General features: G+C 36.6%; 1 long non-coding RNA gene across 1 annotated transcript; it reads left to right on the top strand.

Moving 5' to 3' along the window:
• Positions 1-1,636: 1,636 nt before the first annotated feature.
• On the top strand, positions 1,637-12,372 carry LOC107877745. Its single transcript, XR_001676494.2, has 3 exons — positions 1,637-1,740; positions 4,492-6,835; positions 11,764-12,372. It is a non-coding gene; the product is annotated as an uncharacterized LOC107877745 (long non-coding RNA).
• Positions 12,373-27,171: the final 14,799 nt, after the last annotated feature.

The following is a 27,171-nucleotide window of genomic DNA, read 5'->3' as shown; positions in this document are numbered from 1 at the left end:
ATGATTTTTGAAATATTTTGAATTATTACTGTTGTGACTTATAATATTTTTTATGTAATTTCAAAATATGCAAATTTTACTTCAAAAAATCTAAAAATTCTATATTTAATTTACCTTAAATATTAATTAGTTTGTCCCTTATATTTTAAATCAATATACTTTTTGCGAAACATAGGGAGAAATATATATTAAATTGATTTAATTTTTTTTCATGTATATATTCTTTACACATAAAACCAACAACCACATATTAAATGTAATATAATAAATGATATTCATGAAAAATAGTATATATAGAAGAAATATAAAGACGATTTCGAAAAATCCTCATGTACTTTTTATACCTAAAATTGTTTGATAAAAATTTTAGCTCCGCCACACAAACTTGTACCATCCACAGTACTATTGCTATAAATCCAAAGTAAGACTTTAGAAAGAAAGCTTTTTGACAGCAACACCATTTTTCATCCGATCCGTTCTTTCTTTTTCGTGGGTCTCACCTTTTATCAAACCCCACCCTCACCTATCAGGAGCGGCGCTACGTACAGTGACGTGGTCAAAATTTTATTAAGAAGATTTAAAATCAAAAAAATAAATATGTAAATTAGTCGAAAAGATTTAATATTTACTATATTTTAATCTTGTATAAATAATAATATTATTTTCTGTTGGATGAATACTGGCTAAAGATGGCTCCGCTTCGAGCTACGTAGGGACACACGAGTTCATTCAAACCTGATGAAAAATTATATTGTATATATAAGATTTATATTATGTTTTACCTACACATAATAAATATTGAATCGTCTTGATTTCTTTACGTATTTATTTTTCATATTTTTAAATTGTATTAGTTAAAATTCTAATTTCGCTACTGCAACCAGCCCACCCAACCCCTTCTCCTCCCAACAAGAACAATGAAACATATTAGCAGTGCAGTAGAAAAAGAAACCTTTCCCGTCTAATGAAAATTAAGATACAAGAAATAATATATAGTAATAGGTATCAAATGAAAGAAAGGGGAATAAAATAATGGGTAAAAAGGTCATTAAATGAATATTTTATATTTTCAGAATTTTGCTATTAAAAAAAATTACACATAAGTAAAAATTAGTTAAAAATATAATAAAATGGGTTGGGTGACTTTCTAAGTAAAACATTTAAAGTTGAGTGACTTTCTAAGTAAAATTTAAAGTTAAGTAACTTTCTAAGATAAAAGTCCAAAGTTGAATGACCGTCTAAGTTATTAACTCTCTATATGTTACAGACTAAATATTATATTGAATTGACAAGAGGTTCCATTGCCCCATACATTATTAAAAAGAACTTTTATGTGCTTGGCCATGAAAATGAGGAGTATTGAGAATACAATTAAATAATAAAAGTGTGATCTCTTTGACAGCTTAACTTTTTAGATGGGATGGTCACACATTTTAATACATACTCATATTTTTTATTATTTCTATGTGAGTGTTGTTAGTTAAATTGTCCCTATCCTCAATAATTATTGAATCTTGAATTGTCGTAATCTTTTGTTTCAATTTGTTACTATCCTTATTCTTAACTTCTGACTGGTAAAGTGTCATATTTTAAAGTTGTTTTTATCCTCAATTCATGAATCTTAATTAATGTAATCTCGAACTTCTATTAAATAGTTTATATCATCCCCGTTTCTTCTTTCATTTACTTTCGTTCCAGCTAAAGTATTTCACTTGATTATAAACCTTGATTCACATTCAGGTTAGTGTTAACCTTTGCCTTCATAGTAGTTTTTGTGAAAATCTGTCTTAGTATAAACCTCCCTACATTATTTTCTTGGTTTATTATAGTTTAATGTGTGGCATATGTTAATAAATTGGATGCAAAAAGTTAAAAAGAAAAAAAGATTTTTTTCCGTGTAAAATAATCTAATTGATTTATTGATTTATTGATTTATTTCTTTCAAAATTGAAACTATATATCATCTTGAAAATCATTAATGCATACATGACTAACATATTGTGGCTTCAGATTTCAATGAGATCTAACCACAATCCATAATAGATTATGTCTTTATGTGAAGTTGGTATCATTCTATGCAATTAGATCTCTGGTTTGGTCTATGCGACTTTGGTGTGAAAATGATACATGTGAAGTTATGCATACAAATAGATCCCACACCACTAAATGCATACAAACTGATTGTTTTTTATTAGGTTAAATCTATCGATAGGTAATAAAGAAATGGATCTTGAGCTTAACTCAACCTCAAAAGTTAGCTCATGTGGGGAGGATTGCCCAACACCTTATAAAGAGACCACCCATCGACTTTCTTCTCAATCTTTAACACCCCGCCTCACGCCCAGGCCTAGTTAACTCACCGTGGACAATCACCCCGAATCTAAATTGGGGGCTCAACATTGGGTGAGAATGGATCCTGCTCTGATACCAACAACAACAACAACAAACCCAGTGTATTCCCACCTAGTGGGATCTGGGGGGGTAAGATGTACGCAGTCCATACCTCTACCTCTGATGAAGTAGAAAGGCTGTTTCCGAAAGACCCCCGACTCAAGGCACGAGATACCACACAAACACATAGTAAAACACAGAAGCAGATTACATAACATACATACGGCACCCATAAGTATTATAAAACAGAGGAAAGAAGAGGAAATCACACAGATTCGTAATAAAACATGGAACACAGAACACGGAATCATAACAGGAATAAAACCCCCACCAAGTAATTCCCTACACTAGCGACCCAAACTGGCCCTAATCCTTTGCCGTAATTCGCGTCTTCCAGATCTTCCTATCTAGGGTCATGTCCTCGGTGAGCTGTAACTATTCCATGTCTCGCCTAATCACCTCACCCCAGTACTTCTTCGGCCTACCCCTACCCCGCCTAAAACCATCCAACGCTAGCCTCTCACACCTACGGACCGGGGCATTTATGCCCCTCCTCTTCACGTGTCCGAACCATCTCAATCGTACTTCCCGCATCTTGCACTCCACTGAAGTTACACCAACCTTCTCCCGGATAGTCTCATTCCGAACTCTATCCCCTCTAGTCAGTCCACACATCCAGCGCAACATCCGCATTTCTGCCACCTTCATTTTTTGGATGTGGGAGTTCTTAACTGGCCAACACTCCGCTCCATACAGCAAGGCCGGACGGACTACCACCCAGTAGAATTTGCCTTTAAGCTTGGGCGGCACCTTCTTATCACACAGCACCCCCGACGCGAGTTTCCACTTCATCCATCCCGCCCCAATACGGTGCGAGACATCCTCGTCAATCTCACTGTTACTCTGGATCATGGACCCAAGATACTTGAACTTATCCCTCTTACATACCTCCTGTGCTTCCAGCTTCACTACTACCTCATTCTCCCGCCTCACGTCATTAAACTTGCATTCCACATACTCTGTCTTGCTTCTGCTCACCCTGAACCCTTTAGACTCAAGATTTCGCCTCCACACCTCTAATTTGTCATTCACACCCCCTCAAGTCTCATTTATCAGAACTACATCGTCTGCAAAAAGCATACACCACGGCACCTCCCCTTGAATACGCCGCGTCAACACATCCATCACCAACGCAAATAAAAAGGGACTAAGAGTAGATCCCTGATACAATCCTGACAGGACAGTGAAATGCTCTGAGTCTCCTCCCGCCGTCCTCACCTGGGTTTTCGCTCCATCATACATATCCTTAATTACTCTGATATATGCCTGCGGTACTCCACTCACCTCCAAGCATCTCCAAAGCACCTCCCTGGGGACTTTGTCGTAAGCCTTTTTCAGGTCGATAAACACCATGTGCAGATCCTTCTTCCTTTCCCTATACTACTCCACCAACCTCCGTACCAGGTGGATTGCCTCCGTCGTTGAGCGGCCGGGCATAAATCCGAACTAGTTTTCCGAAATAGACACTATCCGTCTCAGCCTCACCTCGACCACTCTCTCCCAGATCTTCATAGAGTGACTCAATAACTTAATCCCCCTATAGTTATTGCAACTCTGAATGTCCCCCTTATTCTTATAGAGAGGGATCATGGTACTCCACCTCCACGCCTCGGGCATCTTTGCCGTCCTGAAGATTTCATTAAACAATCCAATCAACCACCTTACACCAGCCTCTCCAACAAACTTCCAAAACTCCACCGGTATCTCATCCGGCCCCGTCGCCCTACCCCTTCGCATCCTGCGGACAGCCTGTCTAACCTCTTCTACCTTAAAACGTCTACAATAGCTAAAATCCCGACACTCCTCTGAGTGCTCCAGTTCCCCTAACACAATAGCTCTATCCCCCTTCGTCATTCAAGAGCCTATGGAAGTACGACTGCCATTACGGCAAGGGATACATCAAATATTTCCCGGGTGTAAGTTCCAATTTTGTCTTTATACTTCTAATTTATTTTGAAGTACTCTTACTTTTTAAGTTACATTATTAAATCCTCTGTCATCTACACACCCATGATGTATATGTACCAAATATAAATGCAGTTGCAAGGAATTTCGAAGCCTCGTGTTCAAAAAATATTTTCAGCACTTTCTACATTTAGAGGTGAACAATCATAAGTTCCCACATCTATCAACCGCCGATGTTGAATTCAAATTTATTGGAAAGTTGAAATTAGAGGGTAATGAATATGCCACCCTACTGCTTGCTATGCACGATTTCTTTTTTCAAGATAATCATGAGAGCATAAATACTTTGGGCGAGATTGCTTCTAGTTCTGGTATTGATCTGGCTTACTATATCCATGCAATAGCATTGCTATGTTTGGCTGAACATGGTCTAGGAAAATCCGCGTTGTCTAGTTTGTCAGAGAAATTACACGGCCATCCGCGAGGCTGACATGCATGGAAGAAATGTCGGAGCCAAACTATCGTGCTGCTAGGTGAATACAATTTACACAAAGTACCTCAAATTACGATTTGCAAAATTGTAGGACCCGGTCACTTACATCCTAGTATTTCTGGGGATACTATTTTTAACGTGAAGCCAACATGTTCTCAATATATTGCATATGTCGAAACATGGATAATCAGAATATCGGTAATCGAAACATTTGATGATGAGGATGTTTGAAACATGGAAAGACACAAGCAATACTAATGGTCATATCTTTATCATATAAAAGGAGCTGTCATAATTAATTCAGGCACGATGATCTCTTATTAAACCTGTTAAATGGCCGATTTGACCGGGCTGGGCCAATTCTTTTTTTCGGACTTGGTTAACCCGGTTCAGGCCCACCAATTAACCGGCTTGGCTTGGTCCGGTTAATTAAAATAAATTAGCTTTTGACCGTTTAGGCCAAAGTAGTCGTTGGGCCCAACGGCTATATGACCGTTTGGAGTCAAAAACGGCTACTTGGCCCTTTTTATTAGAATTTTTTTTTAATTTAAAATATTTTTTCAAATCCAAAAAAAATCCTATAAATACTCTACACTTTCAAATCATTTTCCACACAATTTTCATTCTCTCAAATCTCAATTCTCAAATATTCTACATATCTCCCAAAGTGCTTAATTTTATTTTTTAATTTTGCAATTACAAATACGAGTGAAAGTTTTCTAAAGTCGCAACTTTCGGATACTTCCAAAATTTGGTATTGTCATTCCATCTCTTACTTTTAATTTTTAATTAGTGTATTGATTGTTGAATATTTAGTTTTATTATTTTTGTGTGTTTTGAATTTATTTTAGTTTGATTTATATTATGGATAAATTAAGAAACCTTGGTAAAAGTGTCAAAACTTTTCGTCCCGAAAGTGGTAGTGGTAGTAAAAAGCGAATTATTGGTTGTAGAGGTAGTTCAAGTAGTAGATATACCTGTGTGCTTGCGGTACCATTTAGTCAATCTTTTAAGGAAGAAGTAGGTGTAGGTGCTCACGATATGGATTATGCAGAAGCTCAAAAAAATTACGGTATAGAAGAAGAAAATGAAGTAGATGTGGTTAATTTAGATGACGATGATGAAAATATTAGTGAGACACCTGCAGTAGAAAATGCTAATGTTAGATCTGAATTGATTAATCCCCTCCCCGTCCTCCCCGTGCCCAAAGAGCTCGTAGACCAACTAGTATTGCATGAGAATTTTTTACACGTATAGGAGGAGAAACTAAGGTACAATACAATATTTGTCAAAAAGTATATGAGCATAAAAGAAGAGGCAATCCAGGGGGTACAGGTACGTTAGATGAGACATATAAGAGATAATCACTAAAGAGAGTTATTTATTGCACAAGGTGGTGAGGCTGTTGGTGGGCTAACACAAACTAGAATGGACCCAAAAATCAGTCAGGTAATTAAAAATTATAATAAATTAAGGGACCGGGAAGAAATAACAAAAATAGAAGCTGTGGGTTGTTTGCCTTTCAGTTTTCCTTTTCGGATGCTTTTGTTCATTATATTCATGATTATACACTGGGTACGCTCTCTCTCTCTCTCATACGCTCTCTCTCTCTTAACAACCAACGGTCTTCTTCTTCGACTGATCAGTCGGTGTTGGCGCCGGTGACAGGTAAGGGTACCTTTGCTTTGTTTCTCTCCCTTAAGCTCTCTCCCTCTCCTTCATCTCTCCCATCTCTCCCAAATTATTTCTCTCTCTTTCTTCCCCTTCTTAGCAATTTTAGCCACTGATTTCACCGGCGGGACAAGGGTTTCCACCGGATCGACTGCGGCGACGGGTACCAGAACACAGATCTGGTAACATCCAGGACACGCTCTAGCGATAGCTAGAGCCAGCGAAGCTCCAGCGAAATTTTTTTGGTGACTGTATTTTCAGCAACCAACTTCGAAGCTAGAATTAACGGCACCATCAACACACGAGATTACCTCGGTAACATCTAACCTTTGTTATTTACATACTTTTACTAGTTATTATTTACCGCCTTATCTACCGTTCTCGTTTGTACTACTGTTTCTTGTGATTAGAGTTATGTCTTTTTTCTAGGCCGGATAGTTTTATCTGTGTGTGATCTCTGCTTCCCTGCTACTTTTTTTGGTTTGCTGCCTGCCTTTTATTGATTTTTGTTTTGTGGTTTATCAGTTTAGGGATTGGTTTTTGGTTCTTAAGTAGTGGAGGTAGGGGTTAATGGTGATATAGGGTTATGTCCGAAGGGGTTAGGGTTGGGGCCAGTTTTGGGTGAGGGTAAGAAGGGGAGGATAGGGGTGGGTGGGGGATTTAGGTCGAGTGTTAGGGCTAGTGTGGTGAGGAAAGGTAGTGGTAGGCAAGAGGCGAGAGTAGATAGGTTACGTGTGGGGTCGTGGAATATAGAAACCCTTCAGGGTAAGTACATAGAGCTGGTTAAGGTTCTTAAGAGGAGGAAGATCAACATTGCGTGTGTGCAGGAGACTAAGTGGGTAGGGACTAAGGCTAGGGATATGGATGGGTATAAGTTGTAGTACTCTGGGTGCGATAGGCATCGAAATGGAGTGGGGATCTTTGTGGATAAGGACCTTAGAGAGCAGGTGATGGAGGTTAAGAGGGTTAGTGATAGGCTGATGACGATTACTCTAGTCGTTGGGGGGTTTCGTTGCATGTGTGTTGTGTTTATGCACTGCAGGTGGGCTTGGCTGAGGAGGATAAAGCAAGGTTTTGGGTTGCTTTGGATGAGGTGGTGAGAAGCGTGCCTAGTTCGGAGAAGATTGTCATAGCAGGAGACTTCAAAGGGCACATTGGGGTTTTGCCTAGAGGTTATGACGATGTGCATGGAGGTTTTAGATTCGATGATAGGGACGAGAGGGAGCTGCTCTGTTAGATTTTGTTAGGTCCTTTGGGTTGGTGGTGGTGAATTCGAGCTTCCCGAAGAAGAAGGATCACTTAATTACCTTCCGAAGCGTGATAGCCAAGACTCAGATCGACTTTCTGTTGCTTAGGAAAAAGGATAGGGCTCTTTGTAAGGACTGTAAAGTCATTTCGAGTGAGCATCTTTCGACCCAGCACAGACTTTTGGTGATGGACTTGACTATCAAGAAGGGTAATAAGAGAAGGGCCGAAGAAGGTCGGCCTAGAATTAGGTGAGGTGGCTTGACACCAGGTAGTGCGTTAGAGATTGAGGAGAAGGTGGCAGGTTTAGGGGTGTGGAGGTGCAGGAGGGACGTGGAGACTATGTGGGATAGGACTGTCAGTTGCATCACGAAATCTGCTAGAGAAGTTTTAGGTGTTTTGAGGGGTCGGGCAGGTCAACATAAGGGGGACTGGGGTGGAATAAAGAAGTTAAGAAGAAGGTGGAGACTAAAAAGGAGGCTTATGTTAAGTTGATTGAGAGTAATAATGCAGAGGAGAAGAGGGTGAATAGGGAGGAGGCCTATAAAGTTGCTATAAAGGAAGCTAAGCTTGTAGTCATGGCAGCTAAGACTGTAGTATTTGAGAGCTTGTATGCGGGGTTAGATGCGAAAGGCGGGGAAAAGAGGTTATATCAACTTGCGAAAGCTAGGGAGAGGAAGGGTCGGGACTTAGACCAAGTAAAGTACATTAAAGGGGAGGATGGTACTATTTTGGTGGAAGATGTCCACATTAAGAGGAGATGGTAGAAGTATTTCCATAGGCTTTTGAACGAGGAGGGGGATAGAGGCATCAAGTTAGGAGAGCTGGAACACTCATAGGAGAGACGTGATTTTAGTTATTGTAGGCATTTTAGGGTGGAGGAAGTCAGAGAAGCTATCGTAGAATGCGAAAGGGAAGGGCAATGGGGCCTGATGAGATTCCAATAGATTTTTGGAAGTTTATAGGCAAGGTTGGTTTAAGGTGGTTGACTAATTTATTTAACGTCATTTTCAAGACAGCAAGGATGTCGGAGGCTTGAAGGTGGGGTGCGATGATTCCGTTATATAAAAATAAGGGAGACATCCAGAGTTACACTAACTATAGAGGTATCAAGCTATTGAATCATACTATGAAGATTTAGGAGAGGTTAGTTGAGCTGAGATTGAGGAGGATTGTGTTCATTTCAAAGAATCAGTTTGGTTTTATGCCTGGTCGCTCGACGACTGAGGTAATCCACCTGGTGAGGAGATTGGTGGAGTATTATAGAAAAAGGAAGAAGGATTTACATATGGTGTTCAGCGACTTGGAGAAGGCTTATGACAAAGTTCTGAGGGAGGTTTTATGGAGATGTTTAGAGGCCAAAGGGGTCTCGGTGGCGTACATAAGAGCTATTAAGGACATGTACGATGGAGGAAACACTCGGGTGAGAACGATGGGAGGAGACTCAGAGTATTTTTCGGTCGAGGAAAGGTTGCACCAGGGTTTGACTCTTAGTCTGTTCCTGTTTGCGTTGGTGATAGACGTGTTGACACGGAGTATTCAAGGGGAGGTGCCGTGGTGTATGTTGTTCGCTGACGATGTAATACTGATTGATGAGACGCGGGCAGGTGTGAATGAAAACTTGGAGGTTTGGAGGCAAACCCTTGAATCTAAGGGGTTTAGATTGAGTAGGTCCAAGACAGAATATATAGAATGTAAGTTTAGTAAGGTGAGGTAGGAGAATGATGTCGTGGTAAGGTTGGATTCCCAGGAGGTCCGAAAGAGAGATAGTTTTAGGCATCTTGGGTCTATGATTCAGGGGAATGGCGAGATTTATGAGGATGTCTCTAACCGTATTGGAGTTGGTTGGATGAAATGAAGGCTCACCTCAGGAGTGTTGTGTGACAAGAAGGTGCCACTAAAGCTTAAAGGTAAATTCTACAGAGCGGCAGTCCGTCCTGCTATGCTATATGAAGCAGAGTATTGGCCAGTCAAGAACTCCCATATTCAAAAAATAAAGGTAGCGGAAATGAGAATGCTGCGTTAGATGTGTGGACTCACCAGAGGGGATAGAGTCAGGAATGTGACCATTCGAGAGAAGTTTGGAGTGGCTTTGTTGGAGGATAAGATGCGCGAAGGAAGGTTGAGATGGTTTGGGCATATGATGAGGAGGGGAATGGATGCCCCAGTTCGTAGGTGCGAGAGGTTAGCGTTAGATATATTTAGAAGAAAGAGAGGTAGGCCGAAGAAGTACTGGAGGGAAGTGATTAGACATGATATGGAGCAGATTCTGCTTACTGAGGACATGACCCTAGATAGGAAGATGTGGAGGTCACGGATAAGGGTAGAAGGATAGGTTGTGTGTGTGGATTTAGTAAGTAGTTAGAAGAGCTCAGGTTGATTCGGGCTAGTAAACCTAGGATTGGGTCCACAGATAGGAGCCCGGTCAGGGGGGCATGGGTCTCTTTCTCCTGTTGTGCTTATTTATTTTATTTCTTATTGCTCTGACTTCTATTTTTATGTTTCTTATTCCTTATCATGTTATGTCATCCATTTTTCTTCTTATTTAATTACGCTTTGATCTACTTTTCTTTATCTTTAGCTGGGGGTCTATCGAAAATAGACTCTCTACTTCTCTGGAGGTAGCGGTATGGATTGCGTATACTCTACCTTCCCCAGACCGCACTTGGTGGAAATACACTGTGTTTGTTGTTGTTGTTGTTATTCATTATGTTCAAGCAATTTATAATCTTATGTTTAATGGTATTCCTAGAAGTACTTGTCGGGCCGATATTTTTAGACTTCATTCACAATATGTTTTTTGTTTGTCTACATTGTTAAAAAAATATTCAATGTAGAATGACTCTAACTTCTGATCTTGGTCGTGCTGTTAATAAAAATGATAATTTAACCATTACTTGTCACTGGATAGATAGTAATTTTGTTATGCAAAAACGTATTTTAGCTTTTTTGTATGATGAAGATCGTAGACATACTAGAGAATTTATTGCTGATTCGATTAGTAAAGTTGCAGAATTTTATGGTATTAAAAAAAAAGTCTTATGTATTGCTTTGATAATGCTTCTAACAACAAGACTGCTATTACAAAATTAAAAGCTAGTCTGTCCGCCGTTACCTGAAATATTTTATGTTAAGTGTGCTTGTCATATATATAATTTAATTGTAAGAGATGATCTTGAATTTTTTGAGCTTTATATTGAAAAAATCTGGCTTGCTGTTGGCTTTATTCAAGGAAATAATCGAAGAAAAAGAATTAGAGAATTTAAAGTTAAATGTGAACAAAATGAACTTAGACCGATATTGATGCCTGAGGATTGTGATACTAGATGGAATGCTACGTATGATTATTTAAAAACTTGTCATGCTTATAGAGTTCCTATTACACTAACTTTTAACCAATATTGTAGTTTGTTTGTTGATTCGGATGAATGTATGCTACATGATTCTGATTGGGTTGTAATTGATGATCTTGTTAAGTTTTTGAGAAAAATTTATATAGCTACGGTTGAATTTTTCGGTGCTTATTATCCTACTGTTTGTAATATTTTAGCATATATAGCCAATATCTCTTCTTTGCTCAAAGAATATAAGAATAAAGAAGGTTACAAAGAAGTTGTTGATGCTATGTTTGCTAAATTTAAAAAATATTTTTTTCTAATTCCCTCTCTTTACTTGGTTGATGCTATACTAAATCCATGTATGAAATATACTATTATGTGCCACTTTAGTACTCTTATTTATTATAACTTAGAGATAAATACTAACAATGATTCTGAAGATGAAGAACAAGAACAACCAGATTTGTATAAGACTATGAGTGATGCAAACATTTACATAGATAAATTATATAACCATTGTGCCGATTTACTTGATTTAGCTGTACCGACAAATATCACTCCAACTGTCGCTCCTCACCCTCCCGAGGAGCCATCATCTTCTAAAAGGCTGGTACATAGTGGTTTTCCTGATCACTTTTATGATTTAAATGTTTGAAACAGTATTGAGGTGGGAACTTACACAACAGCTTCTCGGGAAGAGCTTAAGTATTATCTTCGAACGCTGCTAGAGGATCACAGACGAAGGATCAACGCGTTGGATTGGTGGAAGAATAATGAAACACAATATCCTGGGATTTCAAGATTAGCTAGAGATATATTGAATATTCCAATGTCAATCGTTGCATCGGAGAGCGCTTTTAGTCAGGGACGACAACTGCTTGGAGATAACCGACACTCATTGGAAAGTAATGCTATGAATGTTCTAGTTTACCTTAGAGATTGGATTAGAGCGGAATGAAGAAATCAAGGAATGGAGGTGGAGCCGAAAGACGAACAAAATCTTAAAGAAATTATGACTTCAAGGGAGAACTCAGCACAATCAAGTCCAATGCATGGTTTTGCCCTCATTGATTTTGACTATCATATGCCAATTCCCGTTAATGTTAACATGGATGAGTTGGAAAAAATGATGAAAACTTTGTAGATTTTTCATTCATATACATTATAAATTTTGAATCATTTTAGAATCAATAAAATATAACCTTTCTTCACTCCTTACTTTGTAATTTTTTCTATTTAATTATTTAGATTGAATTTCTAGTTTAAATTAAATACTTAGTTAATATATTACCAATTTACTATCAAGCTTTACACTAAGTTATAGAAAATTAAACATAATAAACATTTAGTCATATATACACATAATGAAAAAATAAATTTCTTTTAAGTTCAAAACCTCAAGTATTATTAATTTATTATATTAAATAGCATATTTTTTAAAGTAGTACATATATTGGATGGTACGTATATATGTGTATATATTTTCTATAGACTCTAAAGTAGTATATATTTAACGTATATATGTGTATATGTTTTATAAAGTAGTATATATATTATAGTATATATCTTGTAGTATATGTTTTATTTAAAGTAGCACATATATTGAATGGTACGCATATATGTGTATATATTTTCTATAGACTCTAAAGTAGTATATATTTAACGTTTACATGTTTATATGTTTTATAAAGTAGTATAGATATAGTGTTTATATGTTGTCTGTATATATTTAAAGTAGTACATATATTGAATTGTACGTATATATTTTCTATAGACTCTAAAGTAGTATATATTTAACGTATACATTTTTATATATTTTATAAAGTAGTATATAACTATATATATAGTGTATGTATATATTGTAGTATATATCTTGTAGTATATGTTTTATTTAAAGTAGTACATATATTGAATGGTACATATATATGTGTATATATTTTCTATAGACTCTAAAGTAGTATATATTTAACGTATATATGTGTATATGTTTTATAAAGTAGTATATATAGAGTGTTTATATGTTGTATGTTTATTATTTAAAGTAGTACAAATATTGAATGGTACGTATATATGTGTATATATTTTCTACAGACTCTAAAGTAATATATTTTTAAGGTATACATGTGTATATGTTTTATAAATTAGTATATATATTGTAGTATATAGCTTGTAGTATAAGTTTTATTTAAAGTAGTACATATATTGAATGACATGTATATATGTGTATATATTTTCTATAGACTCTAAAGTCTAAATTAGTATATATATTTAACTAACGTATAGTTGTGTACATGATTATATGTGTAATTGTATATATGGTATATGTTTTTTAATTTCTAATGTAGTATATACTATATATATAGTGTATATATTTTGTGTGTATATTATTTAACGTATTTAAAATGTATATAGGTGGGTATATATAGTGTATATTGGAGAAAAAACTTTTAATTTTTTTTTAGATTTGGACCGAATTTTTGACCGGATTTGACCGGGTTACGTGTAATTGGCCGATCCCGAGTTGTTTCTTACAAAAATACTATTGGGCCCAGTACTGGACCAGCCCATTAAAATAGGCCCGAAACAGGACCGGCCCACGAACCAGTTAAAAATCATGGGCCAGTTCCGGGTTGACCCAGACCGACCCCCGTTAACTGGCTTATCTCTTATTCGTGTTAACCTGCATCGTTAGTCTATGTTATGCACCTTCATGTGTTGACCATCCTTTTATCTCTCTTTCGTATTTATTGATTTTTGGGTAACCCTGCTCTTTTTATTAAAAGATGTTTGAGCAAGTTATTATATGAATGATGTCTTTTCCTCTTCAATTATTGTTTGACTTCGTAATTTATTTTTTTTCCTGCCTCCTTCTTAGCCTTGCATTTTTCATAAATGAAGTGATAATAATGCAACTACTCGTTTGACTTATATGTATCTGCGAAGAACGAAGTGCATTATATTTAAGTCCAGAGTTATACTTTAGTCTTTAGCACCCATATATATGAACCCCCTTGTACTGTTAGTAGGCAACTGTGGAGCATTTCTCGCCATATTATATTATTGAGTTTAAGTAATGCATTTACTCACTTTCAAGATTTTTAAAAATAAGTTACGTAGAAAATTGAGGAGAAAAATGCAAAAAAAGAGAAAAAAGATAAATGTAAATGGTGACCATAGAGAGGTGCCGAATCGCCTTGACTGTATTTCTCCTTCATATTATATATAGAGAGATATTTATTATCGAAGCATTACCTATTCAAAAGTTGTATTTTGATAAGATCCTGTTTCTCCCAATTCACCTTCATTTTCTTGATATGTTGAACTACCTTAGGAGCAAACTCATAGGACACGATACCGACAAAAAAATTGCATGGAAAACATATAAGGACATAAGATTCTAGCATTAAATTTGGGTTATGCCAAAGTAACAAGAAAATATATGACAAGTTTTCTTTCTTCTTAATTTCCTTTAAAAATATACTAGTGAATCCATGCGCGCTTCAGGCATATTAACATCACAAACCAATATTGGGACCACATATCATACCACCAGTCAGCCCAAACCAAACCCAACACGATAACCCAAAATAAAAGAAAATGAAAGAGAACAAATGAAAGTCATAAAACCCCGAATAGTCTCAAAACCAACTAATATAGAAAAGTACAATAACCTTATTACCCAAGATTTGGTAGGAACATCTGGAGGTCAGAGTAGTATGAAGAATAGTCCAAAGATATCTAAAATGCGGAAAATAAGCAAAAGACTAAGATAATGAGGAAATTTAGGGCAACTGGAATCAACAGTCTCTACCTTGGAAACTCCATGAAGTAATCACTACTATAGCAAGATTAAAATTCAGGGACCACTAACCCAGTACATGCACATAAGGTGAAGAAAAAACAAAGGGTGAGTACGAAATACCTGTCCTCAGCAACATCGTCGATCTGAATCTTTATGAAAATGATGGCTAGGAACACCAAAGCCAACCATCCAAATCCACCAAAAGACCTACACTCTAGAAAACTAACCTAGTCTAACAAGTATAACACAACAATAAGAGTATCAACACCAACTCTCGAAACTAGTACAATATCATTCAATCACCAAATACAGTACTTAAACACAACAAAAAAATTATATGAAATAATGTGATAATGTGATGATGCAATGATGCAATATGATGCAATGAATGACAGTATATATCAACTACTTTGTTATAATCCATGGGGACTCGGGAGGTCCATATACTCACCTAGAACAATTTTTTCTCAGCCATAAAAATTAATGAATCTGTCCAGAATCATTTCCCATTGGGTCACCCAAAATAGTTTTTCACTGCGCATGCAAGTCAAATTAGTAAATTCCACATAAAACGTTTTTCTATAGGTGTGCAAGGCTTTTAAAATCAATCTTTCTCAAAATATCAATTCACAGTACTATAATATGAGTGAGTATGTATTAACAAAATAATAAAGAGTAATACAAATATCTCAATTCCAGACTCACAAGGCCAAACATCACAATAATCCAAATTCATGCCCACAAGAACACACGTGAATATATATCTCAAGTCCAGACTAACAAAGCCACACAATATTACATCTCAAGTTCAAGCTCACAGGACCAAACAACACAATATCTCAAATCCAGGCTCACATGGCCATATTCACCTCATTAACATGAACTATAAGTTTAGAATTCATTAATCTATCTCAAGTAATTTAAATTACACTCATAGAGGATACACCATTAATATCAACACCTATCAAGTTTGACAGGAATACTAATCTGCAAATCGAGGGTAAAGAAATATTCGCTAAGTCATTAATTCAATTTTTAGCCCCTTTATAATACAATAATACCCATATAAATACTTGTTACACATAGATAGGACCCCATTACCATCTATCCTAATTCAGGAAATATACAGTTAAGCATTTCGGAAAAAAGTTAAAGAAATTCTCAAATTTCCTTAAGGAAGTCTAACGAATCAAGATGACTCTTTGCCCTTTTAATTTACCTGAGTTTAATCTATCCAAATATGAGTTTTATGTATGAAAATGAAGCTAATGGTACCCATATTTTCCCATCTCAAATTCAGGCTCAAGAAGTCAACTTGAAAGTCAGCCTCGACCCCACAAGGATAAAATGGTAATCTATTAAAAAATTATATTTTCCATAGTCTAGGGAGTTTAAATCTGAAATTCCATTAAAAATAGAGTTGAAATTGAGTTTGAAATCATCAAAATATCATACCTTAGCTTTCCAGTAAATCTCCAAAATTAAGGTTGAAAATAAGAATTTGAGGGCGAAATCATGAACTAATTATCGAGGAATGTTCAATTTATGATACTGGATCTTATCCAAAGAAGAAACCTTAAAATCCTCCTTGAAACGAGCTCACAAACCTCAAAAATCATGGACAATAATTTTATTCAATGAAAAGAAGATAATACTACTGTCACACCTTTTTTTTTAACATGAAAAGATTAGATTTTAAGTTTGAAAGCGTTTTTATTATTATAGTGACAAAAGACAGATTTGTTTTGAAAAAGGATTCATGTTGTTTCAATTAATTCAGAGTCACCACTTGGCATAATCTGGTGTACCAAGTCACCTTTGAAAAATCCTTTTCAAAATAGTTTGACTCTTTAGAACTGGTTTGAGAATAGAGATTTCGGTTAAGGAATTCTGTTGATAGAGGGGAAGGTGTTATGCACCCCTCGATCCCGTGGTTCGATCACGGTCGCTTGGTGGAGCATATCGGAACCACACAAAACACATAAAATAATCAATCAAACACACGAAATAAAATAAATCTAAAATATAGTGTTTAGTCCAAATATACAATCCAAAAATAAAAAATACAAAAATAAATCCTATTCTAACCTACACTAATCCTGAACTACGCTCTCATGATTTACCCGATGCCTCGAGCCTTAATCACGAACCTCCTTCGAAGACATAATACGTCGGGACATTTTTCGGTGAATAAGTACATAAGATCTCGGGGCATTCCCCGATAAAATAAATACATTTTCTTAATTTTGTGCGTAAAAATAGAAAGAACCATTCACAGACATTCACACATTCAATAAATTACGTTTCCTAAGTTTGCCTACCCAACCTATGTTTGCCTACCCAAGCTCGATCTATCATGGCATTATCACCTTAACGATATCAATGAATCAAAATAAATTAACGCTTGCTTTTTATCAATTTCAATTCCGCCCCAAACAGTCAATTTTAATTCTCAAACAAGATACCATTTCATCATGCAATCCGTAATTACTAAAATCAAACACTGGATCAGAACAAACAACCATTCACACCATCATTCACGTAAAGATAATGAAATTATGAAGAAAGAGATAAAAAATGAACCTCAAGTTTATTTCAACACCAAATTGTTGATGTTGCCAATGGGCTGGAATCAAATTTACGACGCGATCCAATGAACTCAACTCAAATCTGCCAACTCGAGCAAATCCTCAAAATCGAGAAAACCCAAAATAGTACCTATGAAGTACGAGAACATAGAATGGTCATTCATCAATTTTAACCCCTTTTCCAATAAACTGATTAGAACAGAAATTCGGCGAGCTCAGGTAAGGCCGGAGAACAGTGGTGTGAAGGTATTTATTAAGTGTTGGTCTCGATTTTGATCGAATTTCAGAGGTGGGTGACCTTTTTCAGTGGATTTAAATAGGTTTTTGGCTGATTTTGACGTTTCCCGATGAAAGCTTCGTCGGAATGGCGCTGGCTTTTTCATTTTTGTCTCGCCGGAACCAATCAAACCCTCGTCCCTTCCTCTCCTCTCTCAATATCTCCTACTCTCTTTTCTACTGATTTTGTATGTTTTTTCCAGTGAATTCCATCCAAAAATAGAGGAGTCTCAACCGTGTTTTTCTTCTCTATTAGGTGTATGGCGGTGTCCCTATCTAGTATTGTTGAGAAGACCCCTCTTTTTATGCGTGTATGCTGGTGGTCTATGGAAGATTAAGAAAAATGGTGTCCCCCCTCCCCCTCCCCTTTTATCTGTGTGCCGTACGTGTATATCTGTTTTGTGTGTCCCCTTGAGAGTGATGTATTTGGTGTCTTCATTATGGAAGAATAGAGTCAATATGTAGCCCCCCTAGTGTACTAATGAGTATATATTGTATTGGCAGTGTGCATATATTCCCTCTGTTGCTGTGTGTAATTTTTGTTATGGACCAAGAAAGAAAAATGTGAGGGGAAAATGAGGTGGGGTAGGGGTAGGGTAGGTGGGATAGTGTAGTGAGGTGGGTGAGTTGGTTAAGATAAAGTTTGCTAAGATAAGGAAATATTAGGGATTTAATTTGTTAGGGATTTATTGATTTTTTTTTTGGTATTTTTGTAGAGTATAATTACATGGGTGGGAGTGTATGATAACATGAGAAAATTAAGTGGAAGGTGACAAAAAAATCTTTAAATTAAAAATGGTGACAACTTTGATCAGCTAAGGCCAAAACTTCATTTAAATTGTGATTAAGTTAATTGGGGTGTAAAGTGTAATTTTTAAAAACTTTTAAATTTTTTAAAAAGTCCCCCAACTCCAAATTTTAAATTTTAAAGTTTCCCCCCCTTTCTTATCTTTTAATTTTTCTTCTTCTTTTATTTTCTCCCCATCTTCTTATTCTTAATTTTTCCTCTCTCTAGATTTTCCTCTTCTTCCATCTTCTGTTCTTTTTTTTGTTTTTTTTTTTCATTTCGTTCTTCTTTTTTTTAATTTCATGGACTATTTAAAAAAAATTTAAAAGTTTGAAAAGAATTTTTTTATTTCTTTTAAAAATGAATGAAGAAATAATTTAGCAAATTCAGCAACTACAGTAATTGCTGCAACAACTACAGTAATTGCTGCAACAACTACTATCAGTTGTTGTATTACAACAATCATCGAAGTTGTTGTAGCAATTATCGAAGTTGCAGTAGCAACTATAGCAACTATCGAAGTTGCTGCAGCAACTAGAAGTTGCTGCAGCAACTAGAAGTTGCTGCAGCAACTAGAAGTTGCTGCAACAACTATCGAAGTTATTGCAGCAACTTTGACTGTTGCTGCAATAACTTCGATACTTACTTAATTTCTAAAAAAAGATCTGATTGGAGAAGAAGCCCATGAAAAAAATGATATTTATGATAAAAATAGAAGTGGTGGTGCTGGTGGTGATGCCAAATGAGAAGATGACATTTGTTGTGGTATTAATAGCGACGATGGTAGAGGAGAAAGAAGAGATAGTTATGTAGAGGGAGCAAATAATGGTGAATCTAGAAGAGGTAACAATGGTAGTGATAGTGATAGTGGAGGAAGAGGAGTGGTGGCGGCGGGCGGCAACAAAAAGGGTGTAGGGAGGAGTGGTGGTGATGGTATAGGTATCTTTGTGTAAATATGGGGTATGGATCTTTATGTGAATAATAAAACTTGAGAGTTTTAAAATTAGTATCATTAACACTAATTTTAAAATTGTCACCTCTACTCAATATTTAAGACTTGTGTCACTCTTTTTTAGTTTTGAAACTTTTTTGTCACCCTTAATTAATTTTCCCTGATAACATGAGGTAAAAAATGGATGAATTGGGTGGGAGGGTCAAAATTAGGTGTCTACATCATACCTCTTTTTAGGTGTAAAAACAAAGTATTTTCAGACAAAGAAAAATAGATAACGAGATCAAATTTTGACCCAACCATTATTCAAGAAAAGAAACAGAAGGAAGAAGGGCAACCGGGTCTTGACTTAGGACATCCTACCCACCAAAGTTATGAGGAAATCAGGTCACAGGTATCTCAAAGGATTGGAAGGAGAATGAATTATACCGAGTTGGAGAGTTGAGTGAGGCCCTATTGAGGTTCTGGTCCACGGCTCAGTCATTACATCAAAATAAAAATTACAAGTTAAAACATAAATAAAATTACAAAAATCCTATGTATGCAGCTTCTTTTGGACTCTTGACTTGAGTTTCTGATGCTTTCAAAATTGACAAAAGATCTGATTTTCTTTGGGGTTGAACTTGAGAATAGATTCTTTCTCCATACAAAATTTGATATTGGAGATGAACTCACAAATCGACCATGTTCTGTTGGTGGTACTTCTGAACCTTGATCCTGAATTTGAAAATATTCACCCTATTCTTCAGGCGGGCTCCTAACTTATAACTTCTTCACCTTGTTGCTTGACTTCTAATTTCATCGCCCTATTCTTCAGGCGGGCTCCTGACTTGCTATTTTTTTATCTTTTGATTTTCGAATTCACTGCCCTATTCTTTGGGCAGGCTCCCGACTTGTAATTTCCTCACTTTATTGCCTTTCAGTTTTTTCACTTTGTTGCTTGACTTTCAATTTCTTCACCTTGTTGCTTGACTTTTAATTTCTTCACTCTGTTCTTCAGGCGAGCTCTTGACTTGCAATTTCATCACACCTATTTTTGGGTGGGCCTCCGACTTGCAATTTCCTTGCTCTGTTCTCTGGGCGAGCTCCCAACTTTTAATTTTATCACCCCTATTCTTCGGACGGGACTCCCGACTTGCAATTTCATCACCCTTGTTCTTCAGGCGGACTCCTGACTTTCAATTTCATCACCCCTATACTTCGAGCGGGCCTCGCGACCTACAATTTCCTCGCTCTGTTCTCTGGACGAGCTCCCAACTTTTAATTTTATCACCCTTATTCTTCGAGTGAGCCTCCCGACTTGCAATTTCATTACCCTATTCTTCAGGCGGGCTCCCGACTTGGAATTTCCTCACTCTATTCTTTGGGCGAGCTCTCGACTTTCAATTTTATCTCTGCTATTATTCGAGCGGGCCTCCTGACTTGTAATTTCATCACCCCTATTCTTCGGGTGGGCCTCCTGACTTGTAATTTTCTCGCTCTGTTCTCCAGGCGAGCTCCCAACTTTTAATTTGATCACCTCTATTCTTCGGGTGGGCCACCCGACTTGCAATCTCATCACCCTTATTCTTCAGGAGGGCTCCTGACTTTCAATTTTCATCACCCTATTCTTCAGGCGGGCTCCTGAAATTAAAATCAAAACTAAAACAAAAATTATCCCAACCAAAGATTATGATAAATAAAGATTTCATGTTTCAAAAAAATAAAGTCTCACTTTCTAGGAAGGTCCTAAAGTGAAGTTCCATATATCATGCATTAATTTTAATTTTTTCCCCAGTTTCATCAAAAGCTTTTGCGGGTGTCACCTCAATCACAATTACTTGCAACAGTGCATAATGCAAAGATGAATCAAGATCCAGATCAACAAATGCCTCTTTTAAGGGTAAAATTGAATGTTTGAGACCAACAAGTCCCTCTCGTAAGAATGAAAGTGAAAAGTTCTTGCTAAAAGTGCATCTTTTAGGATTAATGGTTCAAATTAGAAAGTGCACCTCCTAGTCGTGAGACATGAAAGACCCAAATTAGAGAATGTGTCTCTTAGGGGAACAAGATGATGAGTTTTACCATAACTACAATTACTAAACCTGTACAACAACACTGCTCCTGCATTTGCAGAATTAAGGAATTGTACCTCTGAATATTTACGCTTTGAAGCCTTTGATTTGAAGGTAGCAATTGTTCCTATTTCATACAAAGAAAAATTTTGAGTTTAAAGCAAGGTGGTTGGCTTGCGGCTTTGGCATTTGAGGAGATTTCTCTTGCACTTGTCCCATTTAGATTTTGCTCCCGATCATTAGTATTTGCCATTGCCTTGTTGCACCGTTTAAGAGTGACTCTGAAACAAACACAATATCTCTGTTTTGCTATGTTTCTCATACAATCCCCTTTAAACCTTGGTATTTCCATTAATTTCCCAAATTTATGTGTTGACAACAACCTTCTACATGCCTTGTTCTAACTAGCAATCTTGTTTCTTTCATGTGCTGGCCCTTTGTCTTGCTTTGTGCAATTGAAGAATCTGGTTGCCAGTTTTGAAATCTTTTCTCACTTGTTTTGATATGGACTTGACTCAAAGATAAGAGAAAAAATGATAATGATTTTTTTTATTTGGATAACTGACTCAAGAAAATAAAATCAACAACAATAACAACATACTCAGTGTATTCCCACCTAGTGGGGTCTGGGGAGGGTATAGTGTATGCAAACCATACCACTACCTTAAGAGAAGTAGAGAGGTTGTTTCCGATAGACCGCCATCTTAGGACCAATAACAGTATAACCAATACAAAAAGTAAGCGCATATAAACTAGTATGGTACACAAAACAAACTAACAGTATAACAAACACAAAAGATAAGTGCATAATAAACTAGTACGGGATGCAAAAAAGCCAACACCACTAGCCCCAAAAACTACAGCCATATCACTACGAACCAGAAACTCCAGACCCAAAGGATCATTCCCCTATTACTACCGCCGCACTCTCACCCCCTAACTCTATACCTTAATTCGCGTCCTCCATACCTTTCTATCAAGTGTCATATCCTCTGTAAGCTATGATTACTCCATATCATGCCTAATCACCTCCCTCCAATAAAAAAAAATAAAAGAAATAAAAGACAATGAATGTCTCTATTTGAAACAAATAAATGAAAAATTTATCTAAAAAATGACAGTCGACTCTAATGATTATGACATGCATTTTCGATTAAACTATCTGATCTTCCATCCAAACTTTCTACCAATTATTATTGAGTTAATGGCCTTGAAACTGAGTTAATTCCTTGGGCCAATTGCATTTGGATACCTCATTCGGCTAGTGATACCTTGAAGGATTTTCGGCAACAAGCCTATCTCATTTTCTTTTTCTAATCTCACTATTGCCTTAGGGTATCAGAGAGGGTTTTTCACCAATGAGACTCTCCTATATTCATTTCTCTTAACTTACAGTCGTCTTACGGTGCTCGTGAGGGTTTTCACCAATAAGACTCTCTCATTTTTATATCTCTCAACTTACCATCGCCTTATGGTGCCCCTGTAGGTTTTCACCGATAAAACTCTCTCATTTTTATTTCTCTCTTGATTCCTTTTGCCGAGGAAGACAAGTGGTTCCAAAATACATCATAATATCCTTTGCATGCTTAGCCTTAACATCCTCAAAGATTGATCTGAATGTCTTTTTTCCTTTGGTTGTAACTTGAATTTTTGATAGGGTTAGAAAGAAAGGATGACATGAGGCCTAAACGACACTTGAAGTGAGGTAAGACTTACAACTTTTGAAATCGACTCAAATAATGAGGATTAACCCATGTCCCAATTTCTTTTGGCTGGGTGACTCTAAATTGTTTATTTAGTTGAACCGAGCCCCGAACAGGGCAGCCTATGTATCTCACTCCCGGGAGAGGAGGATCAGGTCACATGTAGTTCCGACAACTCATTTTTTACTTGACTCTGATTTTTTTTCCTTTTTTTCTTTTATTGAACTCTTCTCTTTTTTTTGAACTTTCTGACTCTATTTTACTTGACACTTTTCTTTTCTTTCTTTTTGACCTATTTTTCTCTTTTCTTTTTTTTTTTGAAATTTTTTTGACACTATTCTTTTGCTCGACACTTTTTTTTTAGCTTTGCTGATTTTATCCTGATTCCAAAAGAAAGGTACGAAAGAAAATAGAACTAATGCTCAAATGGGATAAACAAAAGATGACCTAATATTTGGATAATAGAATGAAATACCTTCATCATATCAATCCTTGAAAATGCAAGTACATATCATGCAATGTGAAAATGAAAAATGGAGATCATTCGTGACATTTTTTTTTTGCACTAACTTTAACTGAATTTATGCATCACTACTCTTGCACTTTGTTCAACATACCACTCTACTTTGATTGTACATTCCTTATGTTGAAGGACTCATGACTTCATGGAGCTGATTTTCTTTTTGTTCCTTTTGACATAGGATCGCGCATTCATTATTTGATCTAATTGAGATATGTCTTTCAATTGATGATCAAGTTATTCTTATGATTCTCAAAATAATTGCCTTGATTTTCAAAGAAAGCTTCAACTTGTCACCAAATGTCTCAATACCTATTTTCTCAGATGCTTTTTCTAACTTCAACCCTCTGATTCGAAAGTTCATGCTCAAATTGAATTTTTAGATCTAGCTAAAAATTCTGCAAGCATGTCATATCACTAGAGCCAACATAAAATGTACTATGTAAAGAAAACAAACAAACAACACATGGTTAAAATACAAAGGGAAAGGGACACTCCATTTAGTTAAAATGAAAGATAGAAGGGTTTGAACATAAATGACAAGGGGACAAATCAAGATAGACCTCAAACTACAACTCTGAAATATTTCGGATAAGAAAAAAGAAAACAAAACAAACTACCAAACATCCATCCTAGCAGAGAGATGAGTGACTTCCTAATTGCTGAGCTTGACATCTTAGCCACTAGTTTGCATATCATAATGACTAGAGCTTTCCTCACTGTCAATGTTCTTCACTATAATTGATTTATCTTGAATCATCTTTTCTATTTCTCCTTTTAAAGAACGACAATCTTCAATACTGTGACCCTGAATATTAGAATGATATGCACATCGTACATTAGGATCAAAACTTCTTGAATACGAGTCAGGATTATACCCAAGGAGAGGAGTGATCATGCCCCACTGTACCAATCTCTAAAATAAACTAGCATATGACTCTCCAATTGGTGTGAAACTATCCTTAGGCTTTTGCCTTTTTTCATTGTTTGACTTGGATTGAACATCCGGCCTAAAAGGGCTTTTATATGTTTGTGGAGTTGGAGGATGACTCTGAGGAGTTGGTGCGCGCCATTGTGAGTAATAAGAGAGTTGAACATATGGTTGTGCACAATATACTAGATATGGAGGTGGGGAGATAGAGTATAAAGGATTTAGGGAGGAATTATAGAGAGCTTGGGTATGAATTTGGGCTTGAGACAGAGGGCCACGACGGCGTGGTCTTCTTCGACGTGCTCGTTGTCCAACTATAATAGCAGTTGCCTCTTTCTCATTCTTCTTCCTTTTAGTTTTCCTTACTTGATTGCAAATTTTTCCCAAATGTTTCACGGATTCCTCATGTTCATCTTGCTTCTCAAATTTTGACATCTCAACAATTGGAGGAAGGTTGACACTTGAAGACATGCCCCAGTCTTTGTATGTAACATTTTATTTACCCACCAGTCCTAGGGAACTTTTCATAGCATTTTCTGCAGTCTTCATTTTTTCAACCATTTTCTCTGGCTCTTTTGGCACACTAAGTTTATTGTTGAGAAATTTTGGTGGTCCAATTAACTTAAAAGTAGGATCAAGAGTATAACAATGATTTTCAAGAGTATTGAACATGGATCCACTAATAGCATGGGGAAGCACAACTATTGGGCGCCTAGCCCATGTGGATGTTTCATCAGAGGATTGAGCAATAAAATCACAGATGATATGTGGTGTTGTCTGTCACACCCCTTTTCGACTCCAAAAAAAATGGTTATAATTTAATGTTCGAAAGGGTTTTATTATTTAAGTGACAAGAAATGAACATTTGTTTTGAAAAAGGATTATTTTTAACAAAATTCAGAGTCGCCACTGGGCATAAATTGGGTGTGCCGAGTCACCTATGGATATCCTTTTTCAAAAATGGTTTTGACTCTTTAATACTGGTTTGCAAACAGAGATTCCGGCTAAGGAATTTCGTTGACTGAGGGGAAGGTGTTAGGCAACCCTCGTTCCCGTGGTTTGACCACGGTTGCTTGGCAGAGCGTATCGGCTAAATTGACATTACAAATGCATAAAACACACAAAGCGCGCAAAAATAATCACTCAAGCAAACAAAAATAAAATAATCCAAAATATAATGTCCAGTCCAATTATTACAACCCGAAATAAAAAGGTACTGGAAGTAAACCTACGCTAATCCTAAACTAAGCTCTAATGCATTACCCGATGCCCTGGGCCTTCATCACAATCATTTTCCGCCAACATGATACGTCGGGGCATTCCCCGGTGAATAAGTACAAAAGACCTCGGGGCATTCCCTGGCTAAATGAATACATTTGAATCGAATGCGATAAAGTAGAAAACATTCAACACATACTCCATATTCAAACATCCAACGAAATACTTATTTCTAAATTTTGCCTACCCGAACCTACGATTGCCTATCCAATTCGACCAATCATGATACTATCACGATCAACGACGTCAATGAATCAAAGTAAATTAACATTAGCTTTTTATCAATTTTTTAATTTCCAACCCCCAAATAACTAATTTCGCTTCTCGAATGAGATATTATTTCATCACACAATTCATGATTGAGAGGACTCATAACGAATTAAAACAAGCAAATATTCACAAACTAACACTGAGACATCATCAGCAATTCAGATACAGAATCACATTCCATAATCATATAAGAATTAAAAGAGAGAGGAAAGAATTGGACCTCAATGCCGCTTTCAAGTATTATTTGATTACACGAGATGAAATCTGCATCGGAACCTCAAATTGAACCTCAACATGAATTCCAAATCCAATCTCGGTGTTGAAAAATAAGGAACGGAATGATTTGATTCCTTCCGAGTACTTTCAATTGATTTATAAAGGGAATAAAAAGTCGTCCCAAAAATCCTCAATGACCAACAAATCTCCACTATCAACCGACTCCGAAAATGGAATATTCCCAAAAAAATGCAGTCCAAACAGAAATCCACGGGCACGAATCGAGTAACTCGAGAACCAAAAATATCAAACAAAAAAAAACTTGGGAAATATGTGAGCCCGGAGCTAATAGAATTCTTTCGAGCCCAGAAAGAACAGAAAAAAAGAATCAGATCAAATTCTGAGCGGTTTCCAGCGAGACATCGCCGGAACAGTCCACCACCACTAACTCTCTCTCTCTTTGATCTTTCTCACCTTCTCGATTCGTATTTTCTCTGGACACCTCACTCCCCGATTTTAATTTCCCTCTATTCCCCCGTCTCTCTCCTTATCTCTCTTGGTTTTCTCCTGCGTCTCTCACTCTCGATCTTTTCTCTCTTTTATTTCTCGCTGATTGTGTATCGGTGAGTGTGTATTCTCAATTAGGTGCATGGGAATTCTGTGTAAGCAGTGAGGATCTATGCGTGTATCG

Source organism: Capsicum annuum, chromosome 7 (genome assembly GCF_002878395.1).
Source record: "Capsicum annuum cultivar UCD-10X-F1 chromosome 7, UCD10Xv1.1, whole genome shotgun sequence".
NCBI lineage: Eukaryota > Viridiplantae > Streptophyta > Magnoliopsida > Solanales > Solanaceae > Capsicum > Capsicum annuum.
This window is presented reverse-complemented; position numbering and strand designations above follow the sequence as displayed.